We start from the raw sequence: 12,814 nt of genomic DNA on the forward strand, positions 1-12,814 counted from the left end.
CCATATAACTTAAAACATTAGTTTAAATTATACCCATTGTTTTTTTTTCGGTTTTATTATGAGATGATCATCTTTAGTTTACTATTACGTGTAATTATATTCATGAAGATAATCTACATGTATCATACTTACGGAATATTCGCATAAAATGTGTATAGTAAACACCCCCTTCTATATATATTCATGTATGTATGTATATATATATATATATATATATATATATATATATATATATATATATATATATATATAAGAAAATAGTCTACCAGATTCGTTTGTCTTTTTATTTTGGTCTAAAAACATGAAACTTGATATCAATGTATTCAAACCCATACGAAACTTTATATTAATATTTATGTTTTGGAAAATTTACAAATTTGAATTTTCCAGGTGAAGGTCGAACGAAGTTATTACAAATATGCATGCGTAACGTAATAACTATTGCTTCATGTTATAATTTTTAGCCTAGCCATGTCGTCATATTAAAGACAGTAAAGGCAAAGGATAAATAAATTGTAAGCTTATGTTTCTTTTCTCGCTGGTGGCACACTAATCGTTCATTTTATAGTTTTTCGATGATTACTATATATTTCTTCCAATATAATCTACATATCGATAAAAGTGAACTTGTTTTACTGTGATGTGTCTATGTGTGTATATTTCCCTACGAAACTAATCCGTCGACTCGATATTTGACATAAGGAATATTGAGATTTAGGAAAATCTTTTTAATTGGTTTTGCGCCAGAAATTTAGATATCAACAGGTCAAAGTTCAACGATTTGACCGGTGTAAACTCTACCAACTTAACCCGCCAATTTAAGGTCTAAACACTTGAAATTTAAGATGTAAGATGAATGTATATCTTTGCCAGGGATCACATTTTATAATTTAAATGAAGTGCAAAGAAATAAATGTTAAAGGGTCAAAATTGGGGTCAAAGTTTTTAAAAAATTTGACCTTTGCAAGCTCTACCCAAATTACTCAGCTAACTTTTGGTTTAAACATTTAGAATTTTACATTAATTGTATTAAGACATAGGGCAAGCTTTTTAATCGATTTTTTGGCCGATGGTTTTGGTGCCAAGGTGTCAAAGTTCAAACGGTCTCTAGCAAAGTATTCAGCTTATTTTGCGCCTGAACATTTGAAACTTTACATAGCAAGCAAGATTTTTAATTAGTTTCGGGGCGAAAATTTGGCTGCGAAGAGGTCAAAGTTGAAAGAGTTGACCTTCGCACTCCCTACTAAACTCCCTCGCCCATTTTGGGTCTAAACGCTTGAAATAGTCGATGTAGGTTTCTTGGACATGAGTCATTTTTTATCTACATATGCATATAACGTTATGAACAGTACATAGGATCGGTGCAAAACCGGTCTGAACAGCTAGCTTTCTATATAATAAAATGATAACAACCTATGCAACATACAAATTTATTATGTGTGAATTATTACCCACTATGTTATGTTACTTAGAATGCTATTTTAGATATTTGATTGTTATATTAAATCCTAGGAGCAAAATCAACACAATCGCAACATTTTTTTTTGGAGAGGTGGTTCCTATTTTTCCCTCTAGATCTTCAGTCCTATTGCCGCCTGAACTCCTCGTCAGGACTATATACACACCTTATAACTATTTTCCAGACACCCTTCTTAACTGGTTCATACATTCATATACACATCATTTTCTTTCCAAAATAATAATTTTTCGCTTAGAAATTTTAGGGTTTTATCTTTAGCTGAGAACTGACAGATCCCCTATTCGGATAGAATCAACTTATTAAAAAACTGAATGTGTAAGACCTTTAAAAAACATGGCGTCTTTCTCTACACAAAGCAATCGTTTTATAAACATTAAACCAATTCCACAACATCTTCCCACTCAAAATAGTTACTTTATACATTAATAACCGTAACTTACACAGGCATTGTTAACACGAAACAAACCCTCCTTAGTAAGACACTCCTAATACAGACAGATAATTTACATTTACGGTTAGAATAGTTTCTTTTCTTCCATACTCCGTACCAAACAATGAACGGCGCTATTTTTTAAAATTTATTTTGATTTTGTAACGGGTCGTTTATTTTTCGTATTTTTAAATTTATTTTACTTTGACTTCTTTAAGTACCTACCCTAAAAAATACCATCCCTGAAACAGATAACATTTACGGTCAATATTATTTCTTTACTTTACACAGTTAACTATAATCCTTTAATCTAATTTTTTTTACATAACAGTAAATTTATATTTTATATATTTAAGATCCCCTTAGGTGTTATTTTAAAACAGTTAAGCTTTCTACGACATACTATTTTGGAAGTGTGTACGTGTATGTGGGTGCATGTGTGTGGGTGCGTGTGTGCGCATGTGTCTTTGCGCGTACATCTGAGAGTGACTTTGTTTGTGCGTGTGTATTTGAGTTTGGTTATGCGTGCGATCGTGCGTGTGTGTGTTTGCGTGATTTTGGTTGTATGTGTGAGTGTTCGTGCGCGTGTTTGTGTTTAATTTATGTGTGCATGTGTGTGTTTGCGTCCATGCGTTCTTTGTGCGTGTGTGTTCTTTTGCATGTGCATGTGTGTTTTTGTGCGCGGGATTTTTGCGTGTTTGTATGTGTGAGCGTGCGTGCGTGTGTGTTTGCGTTTGTCCCGCTATTTCATATATTTCATATATTTCAACCGAAAGATCATTTTAAGATTGTAACCCCTCCTGCCAGCCCAATTAAACTTATTTTTCATAAATCTAGTTGATCCTATGATTACTGGAATGATAACATCTTTTTAAAATTAAAGTTGATTTTAGTTTTATACGTAAAAACTTGGTAGTCTGTTATATTTTCCCTCTAAGCTCTGTTTAACACATCATCATATCATAGACTTGCAAGAATACCCGAACTTCCAACTTCGATTCTCTTTATAAGACACTCATTTTTGTTTTATGCACAGTTAACTACAATGCTTGAATCTAACATTTCATCATAATCGTAAATTGACATCATATTTATTCAAATTTACATCATATTTATTCAAATTCCCTCAAGTATCGTTTTATTCCCATTAAATGGTCTATTCCTTAATATTTTCGAACGTTTGCGCGCGTGTGTCTGTACGTGTATGTAATTACGTGTGTGGGGTCGTGTTTGTGCGTGTGTGAGCGTGCGTGTATGTGTAAGTGGCGTTGTTTTTGCATGTGTGCGTTTGTTTGGTTTTGTGTATGCGTGCGTGACTTTCGGCATGTGTGGGTGTGCGCGTGTTTGAGATTATTTTAGTGTTTTCACTAATTATTAGTGTTTTTAGTGTATGCGTGAGTTTGTTTGTGCGTGTGCTTTGGTGCATTTGTGTGTTTTTTGCGTGTATGTGTATTTATTTTTGTGTGTGCTTGTTTGCGTGTAATGGGTGCGCGTGTGCGTTTCTATGCGTGTGTTTCTTTGCGTGTTTGCGTGTCTGTGAGTCAGTGTGTGTTTGCGTGTTTGTGTTTTTTGAATGCGTGAGTGATTCTTGTGCGTGTGTCTGTTTTGTTTGTACGTGCTTCTGGGCGATTTTACGTTTTTTGTACGTGTGTGTGGTACTTCTTCTGTGCGTATGTGTGTGTGTGCGTGTGTGCTTTTTCCCATGTGTGTGTTTATTGTGTTTGTGTTTCCGCGTGTGTTTGCTTGCGTGCATGTGTGTGCATGTGCGTGTATGTTTTTGTTTGTCTGTGTATGCATGTGTCTATTAGATATAAATTAATCTAATATTTGCGTAAGCAAGATTCAGGCATCGCGACGCGTGGCCGGATGGGTACAGCTATTTACACAATAGTTCCAATATGAAATGATTATATAATAAAAAGGCACATAAAATATATAATCCAGGTATAATGGGAGACAATTATTACATTCACATAACCTAACAACTCACACATGAATTAACATACAATATTAGTTGAATTACAATAATGCAGATTTTAAATGATAAAATAAAACAAAGATAAAATACTAAAATAATAAAGTAGTGTATAACATATTCTAATACAATTGAGTAACATATGTAAGAGTAATGAGCTAATCTAGATAAAATAATTTGAAATATCATTTAAAATAGTATACAATATAAAAATACACCAATAAATATTAATAAAAAACTAATTCACAAAATGAAATACGTATAATACAAAACAAGCGAATAAAGTTCAAAAATAAAAGACAGAGTTTTAGTGACAGTTATGAGTGAGATAAACCCTAACAAAGATGTAAATAAGAATATAGTTAGTGCAATAAAATGATATTAATCAAAGAATAATAATACATAGATATAAGTTTATGGAAACGGTAGTGAAGTGTATAAGAGAAATGCAGATCAATAACTACAGGCTTGATTAAATTATATTAGAGTTGAATTTTACAGAAGTAGCACAGAGGAGTTCATTTATAATGACTACAGTTGAGTAATGAATCTGTTTTCTTAATTATAAGTCTATCCGCATATATTAATTTTATTATAAATAATTTTACATTCAGGCATAACAAACGGGGAGTCTGTATAAATGCATTTGAGGGGGCAGATTCTGTATTAAGTTGTATAGACATTTTTAAACAATGCCATTCTGTACAATTTATATACGTGTCTTATTTAGAAGAGTCATAATGTTCGTCAAAGAATGGCTGGTCAGTGGCTTTTTACTTCTGAAGTAATCAACAAAAAATACCATTGTAATGGGCGTGGTCTATGAAGTTTTAGACTTAATTATTACGCCAGAAAAAAAGTAAATTCCAAGACTTATTCCCAAATTATGTTATAAATTGGGGACTAAGTTTATATATACATGTTCGAAACGTCGTTATAGTACTAACACACGCACACACGCACACACACGCACATATATGTATGGGTCTGTTTATATATATATATATATATATATATATATATATGTGTGTGTGTGTGTGTGTGTCTGTCAATTATAACATAATTTAGGAATACGTCTTGGAATTTACTTTTTTACTATTGTGTGGGATGATTAGGCTCCAATCGTTTTCAGGATGGGGTTCCTGAGTGACTTGGGTGTTACTATGTAGCTTATTTATGGGATTGGCATAGTTGGAGTTAGTGGAGCTCTCTAACGATGTTGGTTCAGTAGTTAATGTGTTTTGAGAACGATATTTTAGTGTCCCATCCGTTGCACTTGCTGATGTGGTTTGGAGTTCAGTGACTGTACATGAATAGATTATGTTCTTGTGGATGCAGTCGTTTACTAAGGTGTAAGATTGTTTGTTTCGGCAATTACAATTTTGTGTGGGTTGAGTCTGTGGGGGATTGGCCTAAGATTTTCTTATTTTTGAGTTTTTGGTGTTATTATCGTTTGTGCAATGTTTGGCATAGTGGAGTAAGAGATTTTTATTGAATTTTTATTTAATATGGTGCTGTATATATGGGGTCGTTGAAAAGATTGCTCAATTATTTTTTAAAAATTCCTTAGGTATATTAGTTTTTACGTTGGAGCTGTATGGCGGGTTGAACCATATGGATTTTCTCGCCTTAATTTATTATTATTCTTTTTGTTTTGTTTGCTATTGGATTTATTGTTAGACTTTGTGTGCTCTGGATTAGGGTTATTCTTGTTCAAGGGGTTACGGATGAGGTTATTGTTTTCTTTTGGGTCAGGTTATACGTAATTAGTGATTTATTTTTGTTGTTTTCCAACTTTTTACCTATGTATTCTATCTTATCCGTATATCCTGAATTGCGTAAGGCAGTATTGTAAAAGGTTGCTGCTTGGCTAAATGTTTTCTTATCAGCTGATAGGCTTGATATTCTTTTTAAGACGGATGGTACTATATAGATTACAATAGATCTGGGATGATTCGATTGTTTATGCCCATAAAAAAGGTTCAAGTTAGGCTTATAGTAAGGGGAGTATGTTTCCTAATTTAGATTTAGGGATATGTCCAAGAAATTACATGTCTTCTTATTAGGATCTACTTCAATAGAAAGGCCATAGTTTCTAAAGAGCTCGTGTAATTTATTTACGGTATTATTGCATTGTCTGGCCTGTCTTTTGTGATGAAAAGGGCATCATCTCTATATAGGCCTCCCTGCAAGTTTTTTTAATTCTAATCTGAGCTCCCTTAACAGGTAGACACCGACTAAATTAGTCACTTTTGCGGAGTCGGTCGACCACATTAAAATGTCAAAGTATGATGGGGTATCTTTCCTTGTCCAGTACTTTCCGTCAAATTAAATCAGAGGACGTCTAACCAGTAGGATAAGTTTCCTTTCTAGATCTGTTATATTGGAATTGTTCTTAGCGAAAATCAGGGCTTTATTAAGAAGTATTGGGGATATAGATTGGCAGAAGGGGAATTTTATTTTCTCTTTTATAAGCGGTATCATTCTGTCTAAGATTTTCTTACTAACTAGTCCTAAATCAGAGCTAAGGGGACAGATTAATCTTAACGAGGGGTTGTCCTGGAAATGTTCTTTATGGTCCTTTATTATAAATCTTGGGGTTCCTGGGGTAACGATTTCGGTGAAGTTGTGGAGGTTCATTTGTTTGGATATGTTCAGGGCATCTATATTTATCATGTCTAATTCATTTTTATGAACAGTTTTATGTGATTTATTCAATTCTTTGTACATAAGGTTCTTATATGTGGGGTAAGCCATCTCATAGTATTTTTTGCTTTACCTGCGAGTACAAATAGGCTTGGGGTTTTCTTAACTTTCTGTGTGAATTTGTTTATTTTACTTGTGGTGGCATTAATTGGGGGCTTCTGTTTTTAAAATTTAATCTTCTTAACTAAGTTCAGCATAAGTTTTTCGAACTCTTCTAAGTGGGTGTTAAAGTTTCGGCGGGGGACTGTTTTAGTCCATAGAAATTGGCGGCGGTTCTTTCCATTTGTTTTAGTTGTCTATTAGAATTAATTGGGAGGTTATTTATACAGTATTCTGGATGTGAGATTTGTGTTTTGATTTTATACTGTTTGTTGTAGAGCATATCAAAATGGTATGCCTTCCATCTAATATTAATGAGGAATTTGTTGATAGCCTGTGTAAGCATTGGTATTTTGATATCTACACTATTGATTCCGAGGGTCATTGCACACTTAATTCAATGATCAAATTCTATTACTCCTGGGGATAATTACAATGGAACGGTATGTCCACCCAATTTCGAATATACTTTGTCAACAGCGAGAAAACATTTGGATCACAGCAAATAACACACAATCAACGCAATAACGAGTAAGGCTGCCCGGTATACTTTTCGAAATATCAATAAGGAGCAGTACGCTTTCGTTATATGGGAATATCACTTTCTTCCATGGGTCTATTTTCCGCCCACCGGGATTTATAACCCCGAATGACATTGAACTCCTTCCGATAAGGGACTACCCAGGTTGCATCAACTTCTCTTTTCGTATAATTTTCTCCATATAATTATCCACAACCACTCAAAAAACTATTTTTAATATTTGTGCTGAAAAGCAGAAATAGCGTCTATTCGCAGCTGGACATTTTGATAACTGCACTTCATTTCCTCTGATGATATGAGCCATTGTTGAAAATCTATGGATTAAGGAAATTATAATAACCCCTTCTATATATTCGTTTGTCAAACAATAAATTCTTAAATCGAATATATTTTTCTATATGTGGTTTTTCAGAATTTAAAATTGAACCACGAAATTTATATATTGCTCTATTCCTAAACATTGAGCTTTTCCTTTTTGGCTAGGATCTCCTTGAAAGTATTACTTTAAGTAATATCTATCAGGATGTTTCATCTGAATCCTATCAGTGTCTTATCTCGCTTATACACATACACACATACAGACATATATATATATATACACACATTTGTATATATATATATATATATATATATATATATATATATATATACACACACAGATACACACACATATATATGCGTGTGTGTGTGCGTGTGTGTGTATATATATTCCGATGGAAAGATTATATGGAACAAATATCTATTAGGTTGTTAAGGATATAATTCCTCAACTTTCTGCCCGCGGGATTTATTCAAGTGACGATATAAATAACGAGATTAACTAGTGTTCTGAATATTTGAGGTGAGGGCTGATTGTTTATATAACTTGTTTTGATCCGGCTATGCTTCTCCTTTTGAATGGTATTTAGGCGATGTTTCGGTCATTGTAGCTTTCGACATTCGTAAGGCATGTTTGTTGTTATCTTGAAATACAATTGCACAACTCTTCCTTAAAATTCGAAAGATAAAAGGAAGATAATAAGCTGTCGAATATTACAGGAGTTTCTTCGACATTGCCAGCTAAAATTTTCTTTTCACACATACGGAACCATGACAAAAAACAACAAGAATACGAAACCATCTACGAAGTTAGTAACCGTTTCTTTCTTTTTCAATATAAAGACAAACATGGCTTCGAAAGGCGTAAGCTACACCGACCAGAACGTTGCAGAAATAACACTGAAAATGAAAAGAATAGTTCGAGCAAAACTTGTAATATAAATAAAGGTATTTCTTTGTAAAAATATTTTTGTCATTATCTGTTTTTTTATTGATGTTGTATAACAAGTGATATTGTCTCAATATACCTGCATTATAATCAATATTCGTTTCATTCAACCACAAAAATCATTTGCATATTTAATAACATTTTTGTTCTACATGATTATGTAGCAAAACGGCCTGTCTTAAAACTTACCGATTCTGGTTTAGATTTAAATGATCAACATCTTGCAACTTTGTTTTTTTTTTGTTTTTTTTTTTTTTACACAGTGATCACCACTTATCAAGGCCCGGAAGCCACTCAGGGATAAGGGTTATTGCAAGTACATTACGTTAGTGTGGAGATTTGATGAAGTGTTTACTTAAGGGGGCGGTTCATTAGGAATTTGTTAACATTAGACTTGAGGACATCCAAGTTGTAGTCCGGAGGGAAGCAGGCAGACGGAACAGAGTTCCACAGGCGTGCAGTTCTAAGAAAGAAGCTTTGTTCATGGAATCCGCGTTTTGATTTAGGCACAGATACAGAGTGGGGGAAATTTTTCACAGTGGATTCAGCTAGACGGGTGTTTTTCGTGAAAGATTAGCGAGAGGGGACCAGGGATTGGAGTTCAGACGAGCACCTGCCATGAAAATAACGATAAAACAAAGATAGGCTCGCAACGTCTCTTCTGTGGGAGAGGGGTTGCAGGGTAGAGAAAAGGGCATCCCCCACTAAACCACGAAGTCTATTTTGTACTCTGTCAAGGCATGATAGGCTGTTTTTGGCAGCTCCTGCCCAGATATGGCAACAGTATTCCATCCTTGGACGTACTTGGCTTTTATATAGATAGAGAATTGCATCAGTAGTGAGATATCTTCTGGAGCGGTAGAAGGATCCCACCATCTTTCCAGCGACCTTGGCAACAGACTTGATGTACGTGTTCCATTTCAGATCAGGAGTAAAGGTTAAACCCAGAAGCTTGTAAAAACACGGGGCCTCACCCAGACGAGAGCCATCCATCAGAATTGATGTCAGCTGGGGATCAGAGCGTTGATGATATAAGGATAGGAGTTTGGTTTTGGATGCATTAAAGGTAACTAGCCACATCTTCCCCCACTGAACCACGCGCTCGAGATCAGAGGAGAGAGAATCAGAGAGAACTTTGTCATTTACAGCCTTTGATGTGTTGCCGTAGATGGTCGTGTCATCAGCATAGATGTCAACGAATGATTTAAGTATGTGTTTAGAGAGGTCATTTATGTCGATCAGGAAGAGAGTTGGGCCCAGGATTGAACTCTGAGGGACTCCAGCATTTATATTGCAGGCCTCCGATTTTTGTCCATCTACCACTACTCTTATGAGCCTATCGGAGAGAAATGATTTAATGATTGAGAAAACATTTCCAGTTATACCGTAGCTGGAAATCTTGTGAAGTAGACCCTTATGCCATACCTTGTCAAAGGCCTTTGATATGTCAAGAGCAATTGCCCTAGAAAGGAAGCCTTTGTTAAGAGATTCACTAATCCTGTGGGATATAACCGTCAGCACATCTGCGGTAGATCTTGCAGAGCGGAAACCATATTGTGTGTCACTAAGAAGGTTATTCCTGCTGAGGTGGTTGACTATTTCTCTATTTAATATTGATTCCAGCAACTTACTCATAACAAAGAGGAGACTTATTGGTCTGTACTGAGAGGGAGATGACTTATCACCTGAATTCTTAAATACAGGGCAAACTGATGAGGTCTTCTAGGGGGTCGAAAAGCACTTCTCCTTAACTCAGCGCTTAAATAGTTTCGTAAGTATGGGAGCAAGTTCTGGTTGAAGCTTTTTTAACACTATAATTGGGATGCCATCAGGGCCAGTTGCTTTACTGGAATCTCGCTTTTTTTATTAGCTTGGCGACCTCATGCACGGATATTTGTATGTTACCTAGCTTGTTCTGTGTTATAGGAGGAAATATGGGCCTTCGTCGCATAGGGTAGAATTAGCTGCAAAGTTCTTTGCAAATAGTTTGGCCTTGTCTGACGCTGACGAGATGACCTCTGGTCCATTGATAATGGTTGGGATAGAACGCACACTTCTGTTTAGGATCCTATTTGTTATTTGCCAAAACTGGTGGGAACCAAGCCGCTAGCTACCTTGGATTTAACAGACTGGGCATATAGCTCTCTTGCATTTTTTATTACTCTTTTACAGTGGTTGCTGGCAATCCTGAAAGCAGCTTTAGTCTCAGTGCATCTATTACGTTGGTAGCTATGGAAAAAGTGATTTCTGTGCGCGATAGCAGCAGCACATTCTGGGGAGAACCATGGCTGGCTGATTTGTAAACGGTGTTTCATATTTGAATTTCGTAATAGGGAATTGAAAACTATATATATGTATATATATATATATGCATATATATATATATATATATATATATATATATATATATATATATATATAGTGGTGCCTGCTCGTACAACACGCTTAAACATAATATTTAAATTTAGGCAGATTGTGTAAGTATTATTTTAGAATCCATCCTCTATTGGTTATTATATATTTCGAGAAAATATGTGCCTTGGTATAGTAATTCGCCAAGAAAACATAAAAAATATAATGATAATGTAATTCGTTAAATTCTGTCTGTGTGTGTTTTACATCAGCTGATATTTTGGTTTGACTATAAATGCCCTGGAAAACTATTTACGGCCATTTTAAATAGAACCTTTACTTTTACCGTTAGTTGAACTTATTAATAAAAGATATGTATAAAATGGTGAAGTATACACCTAACATTGAACAGACGAGGATTCAATATGTAGTCAAATACTCTACCACCGAGCAATTTCTTCAGGTTTTTAAAAGAAGAAATGGTTTGCGTACAATTAAATCTCCTTTCGTTTGCTTAAAATTATCCCATTTGGCTAGTGTAACTGAACAATACTCCCCTTGTAAAATGTCTCTTTATATTCGTCAGAAGAAACGACTATTTTTTGGATCAGATGTTTCCGATTTTCTAAACTTATCGGAGGAATTCCTGTAGGAAACGTATTTAAGAATACTGAAAATCATATAAATCAACTTCGTGTGAAATTTGCAAAATATATTACTAAGCCGTTTCGCTACGTATACGGAAGGAAACAAACACACAAACGTTCATAATAAATCTATCCGAAACATGACTATATGCAAAATTACAACTAGCGAATTCTATCGTAAACACTAGATTGTCAGTACACCGAACAAAAAAAAACACTAGATTATAAGTACACCTTACATCTAAATAAGCACAAGATTATAAGTGCACCTTACCATTAAATAAACACTAGATTATGAGAACACCTCGCAATGCATCAAATACTAGATTATAAGTACACCGTACAATTAAATAAACACATGGTTATAAGTACATCGTACAGTTAAATAAAAACTAGGTAATAAGTACATCGTACAATTAAATAAACACTAGATTATAAGTACACCGCACAATTAAATACACACTTGAATATAAGTGCACCGTACAATTAAATAAACACTAGGTTATAACTACATCGTACAATTAAATAAACCCTTGATTGTAAGTACCCGATACCATAAAATAAACACTCGGTTATAAGTACATCGTACAATTAAATAAACACTAGGTTATAAGTAGACCGTACCATTAAATAAACACTAGGTTATGAGTACACCGTACAATTAAATAAACACTAGGCTATACCTACACCGTCCAATCAAATAAACACTAGGTTATAAGTACACCGTGCAATTAAATAAACACTAGATTATAAGTAAACCGTACAATTAAATAAACACTATATTTTAAGTACGTCGTAAAATTAAGATTATAAGTAAACCGTACAATTAAATAAACACTATATTTCAAGCACGCCGTACAATTACGTAAACACAAGATTATAAGTACACCGGACAATTTTATAAACACGAGCTTATATGTATATCAATCCACAATTATATAAACATTAGATTATAAGTACACCATACAATTAAATAAACACTAGGCTATAAGTACATCGTACAATTAATTAATTAATTATTTAATATAAACGCTGGGTTATAAGTACACAGTACAATTTAATAAACACCAGGTTATAAGTACACAGTACAATTAAATAAATACTAGGTTATAAGTACACTGTACCATTAAATAAACACTAGGTTATAAGTACATCGTACAATTAATGCACACTAGGTAATAAGTACACCGTACAATAAAATACACACTTGATTATAAGTACATCGTGCTATTATGTAAACAGTAGAATATAAGTTCCCGTATAATTAAGTATACACGTGATCAAAAGTACACCATACAATTAAGTATACACGCGATT

This window comes from Euprymna scolopes, chromosome 9 (genome assembly GCF_053919585.1).
Source record: "Euprymna scolopes isolate OS-2025 chromosome 9, ASM5391958v1, whole genome shotgun sequence".
In the NCBI taxonomy this organism is placed as follows: domain Eukaryota; kingdom Metazoa; phylum Mollusca; class Cephalopoda; order Sepiida; family Sepiolidae; genus Euprymna; species Euprymna scolopes.